General features: G+C 45.4%; 1 protein-coding gene across 4 annotated transcripts in view; it reads right to left on the bottom strand.

Annotated features, from left to right (window-relative positions):
- The window catches only part of Spats2l (spermatogenesis associated serine rich 2 like), a 167,121-nt gene that overhangs the window by 141,502 nt on the left and 8,011 nt on the right, over positions 1-17,608 (bottom strand). The window lies entirely within an intron of this gene.

Genomic DNA, 17,608 nt, shown 5'->3' with positions numbered 1-17,608 from the left:
CCCTCCCCTTGCAAACACAGAATCTTGAGTCTGGCAGATAATGAGTTGGTCCTCACACGTGACTTAATTTAACCTTGGGTAGGCAGAGTAATCTCTCAGTTGTGTGCGTTTACTCGGCAGTAAACTGGGGATGAAAATAGCTTCCTCACCAAGTGTTTGACTGGATGGTAAGCGAAGCACGCCGCGCATCCAACACACCTAGCCCACGGCGGTGATATTTAACAACAATAGCTAGCGTTTATTATGAATTCGGAGCGTGCCAAGCATTGTTCCAGAGCGCTGTTCCCACATACAAGCCCCTTTCAGTATTCTATGGGAGGCACCAGTATCGTTGAAATTTGATCAATAAATAAGGCACAGAAAGAGCAAGTGGCCTGACTAGTAAAATTTTACTAGGATGTGCTATGCTGGGAGCCTATGGTGACAAACAGGGCCCAGATCGTGTTCGCATGGTATTTGCCCAACTAATTAAAAAATAAATGTCCGCTGTTGCTTTTGCTGTATAATATTATCTTTTTAACCAGGCCTAACCTATGAGGTATAACTCTACAGAACTCACCACTGAGCCAGTTACTATTAAGACACAGAAGATGAGCGCCCGAGCTGTAAGTCAATCAGTCCTAACTCACACACCACTCCAAACATCCCTGTGCTTCTTAATCATCCCGGCATCTTAAGTGATCTGTGGAGCACCCTGTGGGGGTTCAAAGCTCAGGTCAGAGATGGTGCAGAGACCTAAGGTCAACTTTCATGAGACCATTGGGGAACAAGAGGAAATAAGGGTGCTCGAAAAGATAAAACAAGAGGGGGGTTGGGGGAGGCCAAGCAGGGAATAGGAGAGGGACAGCTAAAATGAAGAGCCATTGGCAACCCTGATACAGTAGAAGATTCTTAAAATGTACTCATACATGAAAGGAACCTAAATAGAATCATCAAATAATGTGTGAAACAAAGCCCCAACTAGACATCTCTTAATACCAAATGAAACCTCCAGTGCCAGGAATGGGTTACATCTGGTCGAGCGGTTGGCCAGAGAGGCCCATGAAACCCCAAAACAACCCAGGCTAATGCCAAGGTTATTGATTGCTTTCCACAAGCTAACAGTAAGGACTCACGGCTGAAGATAACACCTACATGACTCATTGAACACGGAGAAGCCAAGTTGGTGCTTACATAGAGGCTTCGCTTCTACTGACTGGTGTTCATGGTACCAGAAGGTACCCTGCCTGCCACCAAAGGAGAAAAGTAAACACCAACCCAGCTACAACCCCTGCAATCTGCGAAGGTGACCTGCCTGTAAAATACGCTGGTATAATAGTAGCACCATGGTTGTGGGAGTAACTACCCACTATCTGACTAGAATTAAGGTTCACTCCATGACATGGAACCCACGCCCGATGCTGCTCAGGTGGCCAAAAGCCTGAGACTAGATAGGTCATGAACCTAGGGTAAAAGCAAATACAGCTGTTTTGCTAAAGGGGTGTAGCATTAAAATGATTACTAATGACATTCTGCCCGATGTATAGTTCAGTATCTTTCTCAGCCATCGTCGGAGAAGCTTCTTCCTTCAGCAGGTGGGAACAAACACAGAGACCCACACCTGGACAACATGCAGAGAACAAGAGACCTCAGAACACCCAATCCTAAATGTGATACTGCCACCGAATCCCTCCCTGCGGGATTCCATAGGTCTCAGGGACCTATGTGGAAGAGGAGGCAGAAAGAGCATACGAGCCGGTGGAGGCAGAAGACACCGAGAAAAACGAGACCCTTTACACACCAGAGGACAGGCGCACATGTGAACTCAGAGACTAAGGCAGCATGTAGTTGCCACCCGGTTCTAAACCCGATGGGGTCCCAGCGCTGAGAGAGGGAGCAGACGCATGCCCTCATCTCTAGCCCAGAATCCTTCAGAATCCATCTCCAGTTGACAACCACTTACAAAGGAAAAGTGAGTTTTCTCCAACAGAGTCCCCGTGGGCATACAAAGAACACTTCAGGGCAGGCCTCATGCTCAGCAATAGGTGCCCCACGTAGAACAAACTCAACGGTATCTCCAGGGGCTTTTTGTCTCATAATACTTGTGACAACTTTGTTTTTAAATTTTACAGATCTTTTGCTTATATAGTATGGTTTCCAAATTTGTTTTTAATGGATTTTCTGTGTATGTAAATGTGGATCTCAGCATTGGTAGGTTTCTTGTGCTTTTTCCTTTGGCTTTTTTTTTTCCTGTTTGTTTTGTCCTATTCTGGTTTGTTCTTTTCATCATCGTCATCATCATCATCATCATATTACTATTATTGTTATTATTATTATTATTATTATTTTAAATCCCTAGTTGTGTTTTAATGAGAAAGAGAAAGAAGGGGGTGGGTTTGGGTGGGTTGGGAAGTGGGAAGGATCCGGGAGGAGTCGAAAGAAAAGAAAAGATAATCAGAATAAACTGGATGAAAAACAGTATCTAAAGATTAATGAATGAATTATTTGCTCATTAATTTGTTTTATGTGCTTTGGTGCTTTGCTGCATATCTGTGTGAAGGTGTCAGGTCTTGGAGTTACAGACAGTGTTGAGGTGCCAGGTGGGTGCTGGGAATTTAACATGGATCCTCTGGAAGAGCAGACAGTGCTTTTAACCGCTAAGCCATCTCTCCAGCTCCCGAAGAACAATATATTATTAATAAAACATCTTTTTTAAAAAGAGATAAGATACCATGCCTGGCTCTGATACCACTTCTCTAGGTCCTGATCCATCTGTACTAACATCTTTGGGGGTCATATTTAAACGAGAAGACTGACCTGGATGGACATCCTGAGTTCCTAGTCGCCAACTCTTTTCTTCAACATTTGCCTCAGCCATCCAGTTTCTGAGAGAGAATATACTGCTCCCGTGCCACAAACAACGTCAGGATAGAGCCAAGGCCATTAACATAAAACATAACCTACATTTCATAATTAGCTCTGTGAGCAGCATCGATTCTCAGCACGGGAAATATTGGCAACCAGAAGACATGGGTAGGAATGCAGCCCCGAGGACAGGCACGCAAGCCTACTTGGCTTGCATTCTGAAACCTGGGAGGGGCCCTGAAGAATTCTATAGACTAATCTGAAACCCAGTGTGTTCAGCAGTTGGTGCATAAGGTGAGGAGGCTGATGGGTAGACAAGAAGGACCACTAACAAGTAAAAGAGAAATCGGCCAACTAATGAGATGCTCGGTTTGTCGGTCAGGCGAGAACGCCATGGTATAGAGCTCACGGGCTCTCCTGACTTCATACCAGTGGCCATTTTGGTAGGGGTGTGTGTGTGTGTGTGTGTGTGTGTGTGTGTGTATGTGTGTAGAAAGAGGAGGAGGGAGAGGGAGAGGGACTGGAGAGGGAGGGAGGGAGGGAGGGAGGGAGGAAGAGAGAGAGACAGACAGAGAGAGAGAGAGAGAGAGAGAGAGAGAGAGAGAGAGAGAGAGAGAGAGAGAGAGAGAGAGATATGCTACCAACTTTATTTACAGACCAGTTCATCACAGTTAGGCCCATTTGCTCTCACAAAAGTCCCTCAGAGGGGAATAATTTAGCGAGTGTAATACCTTCCATTAAATAGGAATTGATCTCAAAATATGCTTTTCAAAGTTTTGACAAAAGCAATTTTCTGATTTTCTTTATGTTCCACCGAAGGCAAACAGCGTTGTGTTGACAATGTAATAAATGAGTTGTCAAATAAGATATTAAACATTTATGGATTTAATTTTTAATAAAGGCCTTTAAACATAACCCCCCCCCCCAAAATAATATCCATCACTATTTGACACGAGGAGCAGCAATTTTGGTAAATCCAATCCTCTACTACAGCTGAACTTGGCACAAGATATTTACGGTTCTTCAACATGACAAGCTGGTATTCCTTATGGGGTGGTAAACAGCTACAGCACAGACGTTCGGGAGGCACAGAATGCCTGCACATGTCATGGAGTGTTTTGCTAGACGATGAGGAATGGACATGCTGCCTTTGTAGTGTCTTTCCCCACGCCTGGGAATCACAGAGACTTTAACTCCTAGCAGACTCCGAAACGGACTTTATCTGATGCAACAGCAATATGGTTGATTTCATGTGTCAGCCTCAAAGACAACCGTGCACTGCAGTGCTCACTGAGACATAGAAGTGATGGCTCCCTTAAGGCTGGAAAGAAAAAAAAGGTGAAATTTGGTAGTGGTTATTCCCAGGGTGCAGGTAATTGTTTTTTTTTCTTTATTTTGCTTTCTGGACTTTCTATAATGAGTGCTTATTATTTTAACAATTGGAAAAAAAACTTCAGTCTTGTATAGTATTAAAAACAAGCTCAAGCACGGAAGAGTGGAAAAGGCTTGAGAATCAAACACACTTGGGTCCGAAGCCCAGCTTGGACCCTTCTGACCTTGATGCCCTGTAAACAGACATCAGCAGCTCACACTTTGCACAGATCTGTGCAATGAGAATGGTGTTCATCCCTGGCAGGGTGGAGGATGCATGGAGGATGCTTAGTGCTTTCCTGGTAACAAACAAGGAATCAATAGTTTGGCGTTAATAAACTGATACCTTGGACTAGCTGCTTATAGAACAGCTGTGAGTTAGACCAGGTGATTTTCAGAAACCCTCTAACAGTTAAAAACCCCAAAGAAGAGAAAGTAGGGCTTCACCTCCTCGGTTCCCTTTACTCCTTCCCGTTACAGTAACGAGATTTCTCTGTGGTTCCCTGAATCAGCTCCAAGACCTCTTACTGGGAGCCGGGTGGTGGTGGCGCACGCCTTTAATCCCAGCACTCGGGAGGCAGAGGCAGGAGGATCTTTGTGAGTTCGAGGCCAGCCTGGTCTGCAAGAGCTAGTTCCAGGACAGGCTCGAAAGCTACAGAGAAACCCTGTCTCAAAAAGCAAAGCAAAAGATCTCTTACTGGGAGAAGCTTCTGTTTGCACTGGGTGGCAGTGAATGCAGAGACCTGGAACCAGTCAAAGTGCTGAGAATAACCAACAACTTTAGCACCCCCTCCAAGGCTCGGAGAACATGGTGGAAGCAGAAGCATAAAGAAGGTTACGTGTTGGAAGACAGGAAGGAACGCTTGGACACCTCATCTTCCGGACGCAATATGGCTCCATAGCCATGAACCCTCGGTAGCATTGGCTACCTGTGTAAGACCTTCACAAAAGTCTGGGCCATCAACATTCATCATGGATGGGGGGGCGGCTCATGAAACCCTTCTCTTTCTTAAGGAGATATAGGCAGTTAATGGTTGCTGGAAACTGGGGGCCCTATTCCTTAGTTGTACCACCTTTGGTTAGTCACCCTTACTTAACTGAAAACAAAAAAACCCAAACCCACAAGCAACCTTAATTAAATTCAGTGGGGCACACCCAATCACACATGGACGTTGGAAGGAGTTCATTAGCAAGAAATGCTTTGGAGAGGGAGGGGAGAAAAAGTAATGGCGAGGGGAATATAATCGAAGTACATTATAAAGATGTATGAAATTGTGAAAGAATTCAGTTTTAAAAGTTAAACCAAGAAGAACACTGAAGTCCTCAGACTGGGATAGGAGTTGGGGAAGGGCAGAGAAAGAAACCACGGCTACTGTAATCCAAGCCTTCACCTTGTATTTTCTTACAATGAACGTGAGCCAAATGAATCAGGAGATGGCTTAAATGGGAGTTAAGAAACAAGGATATAGTTCATTGCTATTCTTTTTAACAATACGTGGCTATTAGCATCCTAGCCATGAGAAGACAGGTCAGTCAGCCAGGTTTATGAGAAAATATATATACTCAACAAAATACGGTGGTTGTGCTATGCCACCCCTTGGATGTATGCTGGTGTTGATTACAGCAAGAACTGATTTAACTGGCTTTAATATCCAGCCAGGTATTTGTTGACATGTGGAAATGAAAACTCTCAAAACCATGAAGAGTCAGATACACAGGTCAAATCCCATCTTGTCGCACCCCAAAGGGCTTCCCAAAGTCTGCTGCTGCATCGGGATTGTGAACTGTGGATGCTTCCTGGATCGCGGTCAGAAAGAAGAAAGATTTTCGTCGTAATTGGATTAGCTACATTAATGAATACTGGCATAGCCCACATTACTGTAGAAAAATTCAGCAGGGCAAAAGAAGGCGCAACATTGACCCGCCCCCTTTCTCGACTCGGAGGTACAATCCATCCGCTGCAAGAGTAAGCATGCTTCTTTCTGTGTGCTTTCTCGCGGTACTTTCGCCAGGAAATGGCTGCTAAAGAAATGAATGGGATGAAGCTTTGGCACCCAAGCAAGAGGGAGTTTCATGAGAGTTTCCAGTATGGAAAGAAAAATGAAACCCACAAACTGATTCCAAATGAGAACAGCATGCAGGTTTGGGCACCACCGAGCATGTTCAGGTTATCCTGGGCCCAGTGGGCCTTGGCTCAGTTAACCTGGGTCGAAGAGGTTCGTTTAAGATATCTAGTACGTGGCTCTCACTCCTGAGGGACGCCTCAGATGCATTTCAACCGCTAATTACCCTCAGACATCTTCGTAAACATCCTCCCACAGAGCCCAATCTATCTAAGGGTGGCCAATGAGCGAATCCCATCCTCCTAGTCCCAACAATCTGGAAGGCAGGAAGAGAGGGAAGTGGGGAAGTAGGAAGAGGGGAAGGAGCAAGACAGATCCACACAGGCCTGTCTTTCCTGGTGTCAAAGTTCCTTCCTTCTCAGTCTCTTTCCTGTTCTCCAGCAGCAAGATTATCTCAACAACCAAAATCTCTTAGAGTTTTCTACAAGGCCATTTTATCAGAATATTTTTCTACTTTTTTTGGTTGTTTCCTTTGAGTCTTTTTATGCAAAGCTAAAATGGAGAGCAAATATGTCAGCTTCTCTTGTGTTTCAGGACAGCCTATTAGACTCAATGTCTACATTTTAAATTGGAGGTCTTGACTATTATAGCCCTGGCTGTCCTGGAACTTCCTATGACCTCTGGGTATCTTGGAACTTCCTATGACCCCCGGCTGTTCTGGAACTTCCTATATAGTCCTGGATGCCCTGGTACTTCCTAGGTAGCCCTGACCAGCCTCCAATGCATGAGTGATCTTATTCCCTCTGCCTCCCGAGTCCTGGAATTCTGGGTGTGTGTCAACACGCCAGTTTAAATGTCCACTTTTATGAAGGACTTTAATGTGTTCCCAAAACTACCCTTTCAGGTCACTGGGCCCCCTTATTCCTCAGAAAAACTTGCCTCGGGAATGGGCATTTGGGTTTTGAGAGATGCTAAGCTAGGCAATCGGGAGTTTTGGAGCCAAGTAAAGGCCTGCACCATTATCAACGAATAAGGTAGCAAAGAGTCAGAAGGGCCTGCAGGATCAGGCCTAGGAAAGCAACCTTTGCTCACATCTTTATGAAAATATCCACTGTTCATCTGAAGATATTTTAAACTGGCTTCTCCTCTAGGGGGATGACCTATGACCATTAGCTAATAACCAAGGAAACAAAGCAGAAAAGAACTCACGAGTTAGCCAGATGGTTTGTCCCATATATTTGATCTTCCAAACAATCTATGACTTTCATCCCCGTTGTCTCTGCTGGAGAGTCAAGGGCCTGGGTGGGTCACATGTGAGGACAGAACCCTGTCCAGTAGACTAAGCAACAGGCCCAGTCTTTAGAAAAGAACTAAAGAGTAGCTGGTGGGGCCCTTCCCACCTACAGCACCACCATGGCCCGTGCAGGGCAGCACAATCAGTAGCTCCAGCTGGTGGAGAAGTTCTGCAGAGATCCAAAACTTTCCTGACCCGTGGGACTCTGGAGACAATGCTTCAGGAACTGAAAGTGACCAGAGGAAGCCGGATAATTTTCGAAGACAAAAAAAAAAAAAAAAAACAGGCAAGCTCAAGAGATGCAAGGCCTGGAGACTCTAAAGCCCAAAGCCAGCTGCCCCGACTGGACAGTAACTGGCTATAAGCCCTGCAGCAAATCGTCCTCGTTCCTCTGCAGAAGCTTTGCGCCCAGGGTTTCTTTCTTCATAGTTTGTTTTATGAGGCATTGGAATCTACGGAATGACAAACCAGGATCACCCATGACAAGGTGGCTTCAATGGCTCCTTTGTTGCGAGGACCCGGGTGAGGTACTGACTGGCAACACCCCTGCCTTCTTCATCATGTTAATTATACACTTTTCCTACAAGATTGGCTGCCACCCTGCATACCATGAGTCATACCTGAGAGCTGCCAAGATAAATGTTCCAAAAGCCGACTTTTTAAAGACAACCTGACAGCTCACCAACCAGGTCTTTGGTCTTGGGGTGGGGGGGAGGGTGTTTCGATACCCATCAAGGTCGCCCTGTATGTGGACCTTTGCCCACAGTGGTTACTGCTTCTCCTTCTGGGTGCCACCATCTTGTGGCTAAGGCTAACGATTTTTTTCTTTCAATACCAAACCGGCAAGTGGAGAAATGTACGCTTTCTTTTGACGGTATCATTTTGAGTGTTGGCGCGGCTTAAATTCCTAAGCTGATTTCTCGGAGCCACTCTGGTTCCTGGGGAGATAAGTGGTGCTGGCCCAGTCCCTACAACTGAACAAAGAAGGGCTTCTCGTAGTGACTAAACAGACGTCTTCTTCGTGTGCTCGGCCTCCCTCAAACAATCACACCGACGCTGCTTTCCCTGGACTTAGTGCCTTACTTTAACGAGGCTCGATTCCAAGACACAGAAGAACATCCGTACAGAAGAGGAACTCTCCGGAGCCAGCTGAGAGTTCCAGCCAAGAGTCCTATCTTTTACGTGGCACCCAGTGACATTTTGTAGAAAGCACAATAGTGACTATTCATTCTGCGGCCTCAGAGTGACAGGCGGGAGTGCGTGCCAGACGGCTGCCTTGACCTCCACCTCCCCTATCGGTGACCTTGGGCTGCAACTTATCTGCCCTCAGAATGTCCTCCTCTGAAAATGGGAGTTGACAGCCCTAACCTCAAAGGGGCTGCGTCATGGTGCACGGAAAACTCCATCATAAAGAACACGTAGCCTATAATCTGGCACGTTAGTACACATTAAAGAATTCTTAAATCTTTTATCTTTCCATAAAAACACAATTAGTTTTTATGGAAAAATAAATCTTTGGATCTGTTGTCTATGCACATAAAATAATAGATAGGATATTAGCCGTGGTGGTTTTTTTTAATTTTCTTGGGGGGGGTGGCAAAGAATTAGAAACGAGCTAACTACAAGGAAAGGATAACACCCAAGTAAATTGATATATTGAAATTTACGTGGTCTCTCTCAGTGTTTTTCAAATGTTTTCTGACAGGGAACTTTTGACCCTAGGATTTAGGAGAATAAAGCGAGGGAAAGAACTCACCTAATAATAATAGCTCAAATGTGCACAGCACAGGTTACGATCCAAACGCCACTCTTCCTAATTCTAGCAATAAATACGCATGATGACCAGCCCATTTCATAGAAGAGTAAGTGGAGATTTAGAGAGTTTGGGAATCACGCTCACTACACAATAACAGTCGGCAGAGCAAGAACTAGGATCTCCTGGTGTTTGAACTGAAACCCTTGAGAGGTTGGGTTACTAAGGATTGAGCCCAGTGACCCCCGAGTTGCACCCTAAGGATCCAAAGTACCGTTAACCACTGTTCTACCCTGGTTCTTCAGCACTAACTTTCTGTGTCCATGGTGGGGCTTGTTTAGAACACACACACCCCATGAACCCCAAAATGTGTACCTGGGAGGAGCGCACATCAAACATCAGTAGTGACAACCTCCAGGGGGTAAAATTTTAGTGACGTCCACTTCCGTGTAGTCTAAAGTTAATAAATATGTTTATTTCCACATTTTTTTCAAAGATAAAATGTGTGAGAATACTTCAAAAAATATTGACCATAACACAAACACTGCTCTTATTAACGGGGCAGCAATTCATGCTTTAGCTATATGGGTTTGAGTTTCTTATGACTAAGTGACCCTTTTACTTTTTCCATTTAGTTTAAAGCAAAAAAAAAAGAAAGTTTATAAAAAGTATTTTGTGCATAAATGCTACAAAATAGTTACGAAAGCACTGTGTGGTACTGGAAAGATATTTGACATGAATCTAAAAAGTCCAAGTATCTTTGCAAAAGCAACCAAAAAAAAAAAAAACAAAAAACAAAACAACAAAAAACAAAAAAAAACCACCCCCAAAACTTCGCAAATAAAACAGACTATTCTGCTTGGAGAAAACACATCCATAATTGACACCGCGCCAGCAACACAGCTGTACTTGTGCTGTTGTCAGGGAGCGTGTCTGCGCGTCTGTAGGTGCCTGCTCACTGTCTGGACATGCCTCCGCCTGACACTCTCCCTCCTAGGAGGTGTGGATGGAATGGCGTGCTGGAGTGACATCTGAGAAGTGACTTCCTGTCACTTCCACGGTTTACGAACACGACTCCACACAGAGGAGCTGAATGAGGTGCTAAACTCAGTAACTTTTTCACAAGAAAAAAAGTCAGGGAACCTAAAGCTCATTCTAAATTAATCTCGTTTCAGCCACAAAAGGGATTCTATGCTGCATAATAAACAGACCAAGAGTTAGCGTATTGGTCTGAAACTTGGCCCCGCCACACCCTCTGCAACAACAAAGGGAAGTTGAAGGCCATCACCTTAGTTTTTAGTTTAAAAATTTAACAAAATTCTCATGCTGAAGTCTCCTGTAGAAATAAAGAGACTCAGCTGGGCAGTGGTTGTGCACACTTTTAATCCCAGCACTCAGGAGGCAGAGGCAGGTGGATGTCTGTGAGTTCGAGGCCAGCCTGGTCTACAAGAGCTAGTTCCAGGACAGGCTCCAAAAGCTACAGAGAAACCTTGTCTTGGAAGAAAAAAAAAGGAAAGGAAAGGAAAAGAAGAGAAGAGAAGAGAAGAGAAGAGAAGAGAAGAGAAGAGAAGAGAAGAGAAGAGAAAAGAAATAAAGAGACAAGAGACTCAGTTGTCTAGAGTGGGCTGGGGGCTGACTCACGGACAGAGTGCTCAACAGGTCTATGAGAAGCCCTGGTTCCATCCACAGAACTGCAAAAAGCCCAAAGCAAACTAAACCACAAACTCAAGCACGTGCTCGCTAAGTTAATGAAAGTATCACTAAAAAAAACCCCTAAATTCCAAACTGGATTTCAAAACTGTCTGGACAAGGAGGGGGAAAAGTAGCTTGACAAAATCAAAAACCAAACAACAACAAAAACTAAGATATATAGGGACTCCTCTGAATAAATCCTCCGAATGCAGAATTGTTTGCTTGAGCAGAGGAGGGACCCCAGCCATGTTAAGAAAAAGATCTGGAAGGTTTATTCGCCTTTGAATATGAACTAGGATACACTGGCCTCGGCTTATAAAGGAGGCCATGGTGATACTTGACCAGATTAATAAAGATCGCCCATGGTCGAGGGAGTGGTTCTGTATTTTCTGCTCCTCAGAATCTCGGTCCAAGAGTGATGAACTGGAGAGGTCTCCTCTTAGAAGAAACAGACAGCATGGTGGAGACTTAGCAGGATGAGAAATACTGTGTGACAATTGGAACCAGCACCCTGAAAGGAGAAGAGTCTAAGCAGCAAACCTGAGAGCTCTCCAGAAACGCCACTCTCTTTGGCGACATGGCAAAGCCTGACAGGAAGGTGCAGGAGGGAGGCTGCGATTCACCGGGCAGAGGGGCTTTCAGAGATGCTTTCTCTTGTGTGTGCTCACTAGTGAATATCAGTGTGCTTGCAGTAACACAAGGCCCGACACTAGACATGCTTCAGACCCAGGAACAGTGCAAACTGCTGTTGTAAATGCTCCCTGGCATCACAAGTGTGTGAAGTCCCCCTTCCTGGCTGGGTTCAAATAGGTGGGGGCTACTGAGGAAGGGATTCCTGCATTGCGGGGGAGCACACTGGGCCACAGTACCCATCTCCTTCCAATTTCTCCTTAGAAACTTTCCTGTGCTACAAGTACATTTTACGTAGCATTAACTAAACATGCCCCGCCTTAATCAATGAGAAAACAAAAACAAAACAAAACAACAAAATAAACAGCTTGAAATGCAATCCAGAAGAGTCCAGAAGGTGAAACTCGATCAGCGTCTGGAAATGATGAATTAGTGTTAGTGTGGAAAGCTGAGTTGATGTCACCCACCACGTCTGAAGCAGTTCACAAGATATTCAATGCCACAGATGAGCATTAAATAATATTTTTTAAAAGGTTGCAGCCAAGCAAGATGATGCATGACTTTAGTCCCAGCAAGGAGGCAGAGTCAGGCTGATCTCTGTGAGTTCGAGGCTACTCTGGTCTTCCTAGCAAGTTTCAGGCCAGCCATGGATACAGAATGAGACCCTTGTCTATAAAATGTTCTGTTATTACAGGAAAGCAACCAACTGCATCAGGAGTGTGGAAGCCTATTGTGGAATATTAGTTAAAGATGTATCGCATTCTTTTATGCCTGCAAGATATTTGTTTAATGGTGCAAAGATGTGTTACATTCTTCTATGTTGCGTTTGTTTAACTCTGTGAAGCTGTGTTACTTTGCCTGCCTAAAACACCTGATTGGCTTAATAAAGATCTAAACGGCCAATAGCTAGGGAGGAGAAAGGATAGGCAGGGCTGGTAAGCAGGGAGAATAAATAGAAGGAAAAAAATAGAAGAAAGAGGAGCGGGGAAAGGAGGAGAGGAGGTTGCTGGGGGGGGGGGCAGCAACCCAGCCAGATATGAAATGAGAAAAAAAGAAAAGATATACAGAAATAGAAAAATGGAAAAGCTCAGAGGCAAAAGGTAGGGTAATTTAAGTTAAGAAAACCTGACTAGAAAAACCAAGCTAAGAACGGGTATGCATAAGAAAGAATAACCCCCCATGTATTTATTTGGGAACTGGGTGGCAGCCCCCCCCCCAAATGGTAGAGAGTAAGAAAAAAATACAACTGCAGAGGACATGTTACATGTTACATGTTACGGAATCCAGTCCCTGGTGTGGGAGGTCCTTCTGACTGTATGTTGCTTTTATTGGTTAATGAATAAAGAACTGCTTTGAGTCTATGGCAAGGAAGAACAGAACTAGGTGGGGAAAGCTAAGCTGAATGCTGGGAGAAAGAAGATGGAGTCAGGAGAAGCCAAGGAGCTGCCGGAGATAGACACTGGGAACTTTAGCTGGTAAGCCACAGCCCCGTGGCGATACACAGATTAATAGAAATGGGTTAAATTAATATGTAAGAGATTAGCTAATAAGAAGCTAGAGCTAATGGGCCAAACAGTGATTTAATTAATACAGTTTCTGTGTGATTATTTCAGGGCTAAGCTGGCCAGGTGGCCAGGAACCATCAAGCTGCCCCCTGCAACAAGTCCCCACACGGATCTCATCAGAGATATAGAAGGACAAACACTTGGAATAGGACAGTGGTCGGTGTAATACCCCCCTCCCCCAGTTTCCCTTTGATGAGTACAAGGCTGGCCATACTCACAGCTGCCTGTAACACGCGGCATCTGCTCAGCCTTCCTCTTCTTTCCAGAACGTCAGTGAGAGAGAGGGCTCCCTTGGTCAGGGGCTAGCAACCAGCAGAATGTGCCTAAGTCAGCCCTTAAGGGAGCAACAGTGTCTCTAATCAAAATCCCGTTTCCTTTGGTGTTCTAAAGTGTTTCTCTCCCTGTGAGCAACAAAGCCTGCAACAAAAGAACTTCCCCAACACCCACAGTTAAGCAAAGAGTGGCTCCCACCAAATGAATCTAAAGAACCCTCTCCGGTATCTAATTTGGACTCGAAGTTTCCTTTTCAGGGTATTTCTGTGACTTCCTTTGTTTGTAATTTATCAGCAAAGAAAAAAAAGAAAAACCAAAGCACGAGTTTATTTTGATGGCAGTGCACCTGACGATTCCTGGACTCTGAAGCCTGCTTGGATTACTTACTGTCAGGCTATCCTGGCAGAGGATGTAAACAGACCTCCCCTCCCCATGGCTTCCTGCTGCACCCACAATTCCAGAGGAGAATTTCCACAAACGCAAACTATTATACGGGATCGGACGTCACGAAAACACGAAGGCAGCTTCCTTCCGGTCCTTTCTTCGCCGCTGAACGGGCAGAGATTGAGATCCTTGGTCTAGATTTTTATTCTCTTTTACCATCAGCCTCAGAGAAAGGCTGAGAAATTGTTCAGGCCAAGGAGTGCGTGTCTAGTAAGCTTAAGTTACCACTACCACGGCATGGGTTTGGGGAACTTTATATGGTCTTATTTAGTCATAATCACATCATGACATAACATGGCTAATTTTGCTTCTCACACGACAGAACCTAAGTTCAGGAAGATTAAACACCTTGGTCCAACTCATACAGCCACTCCATATCGGGCAACAAACCGGGACTTCCAAATGCCCACCTGGGGCTTCTTTTGCCTTTAAAACACACTGGGCTTTAGGAAGGAGGCTAGAGTTTTGTAGTGTAGATTCTCCATGTGTTAACAAAAGGAGACTACTGAAATCTGAAATGCCCTTTTAGGAGTGTGGATTCTGAAGTCACACAATAAAGGCAGCCACCTCTCTTCTCCACCCAGACGTCCGTCTGGAGACAAACAGAGAAATGTGTGATCTGTGAAAAACAAACGCTATCCTCAACCTCCCCCTTTGCTTTTCGGTTGGACGTACATACGGTAAAAAACTACCTAGACGCATGTTGTAAAAAGTGCAATGGGCTGCCGGGCGGTGGTGGCGCGCGCCTTTAATCCCAGCACTCGGGAGGCAGAGGCAGGCGGATCTCTGTGAGTTCGAGGCCAGCCTGGTCTACAAGAGCTAGCTCCAGGACAGACCCTAGAAACTACAGGGAAACCCTGTCTCGAAAACCCAAAAATAAATAAATAAATAAAAGTGCAACGGGCTGTGTTCCCACCGCCCCGCCCCTGGCTAGCTTTACCCGAAATAATTACACGGAAACAGTATTTATTTAAACACTGCCTGGCTCATTAGTTCCAGCCTCTTATTGGCTAACTCTCACATATTGATTCAACCCATTTCTAATAATCTGTATCGCCACTTGACTGTGGCTTACCGGCATGAGTCTAATCAGCGTCCGTCTTGGAGAGGAGAGCCATGGCGTCTGCCTAACTCTGCTTTCTTTCTCCCAGCATTCAGTTCTGTATTCTCCGCCCATCGAAGGGCTGCCCTATCAAAGGCCAAGGCAGTTTTCTCTAGTCAACCAATGAAAGCAACACATAGAAAGAAGGACCCTCCTACACCAGATGCACATATGGTAAAAACTACCTAGACATCTGTGGAGGGGCCACCTGCAAGGTCATCTCTTGTCGGGCATCTGGAGCGAGGAGAGAGTCAGTGGGATACCGTGTCCACATATTTTTGTCTCCCAAAGGTTCGTGTGTTGGGAGTTTGGTCCAGAGTGTGGCGATGTTGGGAACTGAGGCCTTTTGGGAGGTCCTGAGGTCACTAGGAATGTAGACAGGGCTTTTGTCTCCTCTGGCTTCCCGTTTCAAGATATATTCCCTTCCTTATACGCACAGGTACTTAAGCCACCTTCTCCTGGATCCCCGCCAAAGCAGGGGTTGTGTTGTTTGAACTTTCAGCTTCCAAAGCTGTGAGCTGAATAAACCTTCAGTGTGCCTCCAGAAAAAAAAAAAAAAAAAAAAAAAAAAAAAAAAAAAAAAAAAAACTAATGCAGCCAGCAAGCAAGGAAGATATTTGATTCTACAAATCACGCATTAAATGTTTTGGCCATGGCATGTGGATGTCGGTACCAGAAGGACCTGGGGAAGTAGCAGAGTCTCAGCTCTAGAATCTGCTGTCCCAGGGTGTGAGGACAGACAACAGACAACAGGACCTTCTGTCCAGACGACCCGGGATTCTCTCATAAAAACTCAAAGCAGGACTTGCACACGTAGGAGGCAAAGCAGAACTTGGCGCACAGAGCGTAAACTTGACCACTCAAGAACAAGGCTGAGTCAGGACTTCCTGACCAAACGCACCATCCACTGGATGTACGGATGCTAGCGTGCATTCCCTCTATGGAAGTCCCACGCTGGTCCCAGGGCCTGCAACCATGCAAGAAATAACCTCACTGGGGTGCCCGCAACTCCTCTCTGCTCCTTTTCCGGAGATATGTGTCGTTCAAAGTTTTATTCTTAGCACAGGAACATGTCTTCTTAACGAGATCTTATACAGACTTTCACCATGTAAAGGAGATCAAAACAGATGCTCACAGAGAAAACAAGACAGGAAGGGGTTCTTTTCAGACCTGTAGGGCTCAGCAGAATACAGCACGCAAATCCCCTCTCTAGGAGGCCCCTAGTCACACTGCCTATCTCAGACTCTCCCAGGAATCAGTCCTTGGGAAATTTTCTCTTCAACACCTTGGTTTCTCCCATCGCGTCCTCCTGGAGGACGTTCCTTCCTCTTGCACCAACCTGGCAGGGATTCGAATCACTTTTGCACTCTGAAGACAAGAAGCTTGGTGCATCTCTTGGAACACAGCACAGTGTTTGCTGGGCCTTCCTGATAACCCGCATAACCTTCTCCCAAAGTCTTTGGGGCTAATTGATGCACAGAAGGCTTCCCAGAGTGCCTGGCAGGAGTCTCCAAAGCACTTAGTATTGTTGCGCACAGTTTGGCTGGATGCACACTATTGACTTGGAACCCCTTGATTCGGGAACTAGCTTGGGATCTAAGAGCTAAAGAGCGGGAAAACTATGACTTAACCCATCAAGAAGCACTAACTGTAGATAACAGGTGGCACAGACCTGGCCCTCGGCATCTTTCTTGGTACTTCAAGCCGGGGGCTTCTCGGAGTGTGCTTTCAAGTTCCTTTAGCATCATCTCTAGCTGTCCCCCCTGCCCCACACACCACCAGACACCACAGGGCTGCTGCTCCTCTCGCAGTAAGTGAGAAGGCCTAGGGGCGAGATACGCTGTACCTCCATGCTGTGCACGCTGTGTGTGAGACTCTGGCCCCGTGTGCAGAATCCATCTCGGATTCTGAATCTCATGGAAAGCACTTTATACCTCTGGATTGAGAAACCGAACAACTGTTGCTTTTCTGTACTATGAGGCTGACTAAATCATCCCAAAGGCTCATGGTGTTTAACTTGTACCAGGCACCCTTCCTAGGAGGCAGAGCTGTTCCGTAGTGAGGCTGTCTTATGATAAAATTACAATGCAGCCCACACAGGCAATTTCAAATTTTCTAGCAGCTAGGCTAAAACAATGTGGAGCTAGTTTTAATAATCTATTTTATTTAGCTGATGATATGCAAACCAAAATTATGCTAATGAGGGGTTCAGGAGATGGCTCATTCAGTAAAGTGCTTGCTGCACAAGCATGAGACACTGAAACCAACCCTCACATCCATGTGGAAAAGTAAGGCACGGAAAAGTAACCCCAGAGCTGGGGACACAGAGACTGAAGGGTCACCCACCCAGGGCAGCTCGGCCAGCATGCTGCAGGTTCAGCGAGAGATCCGCCTCAAAAACCAGGGAGAATATTTGAGGAAGTTATCTAAGGTCAATTTCTAGACTCCACTTTCACACCTGTACGAGCATGCACACACACTTATGTTAATGAGATATCTTAAAACCATCCTACTGTCCCATAAAATCTTCTGCTACATTCCCAGCCCATCAGACTTGGAACTAACCAGATTTCAGGT

The sequence above is a fragment of the Arvicola amphibius genome, chromosome 18 (genome assembly GCF_903992535.2).
Source record: "Arvicola amphibius chromosome 18, mArvAmp1.2, whole genome shotgun sequence".
In the NCBI taxonomy this organism is placed as follows: Eukaryota; Metazoa; Chordata; class Mammalia; order Rodentia; family Cricetidae; genus Arvicola; species Arvicola amphibius.
Note: the sequence above shows the minus strand (reverse complement) of the source record. Positions and strands in the feature narration are given on the sequence as shown.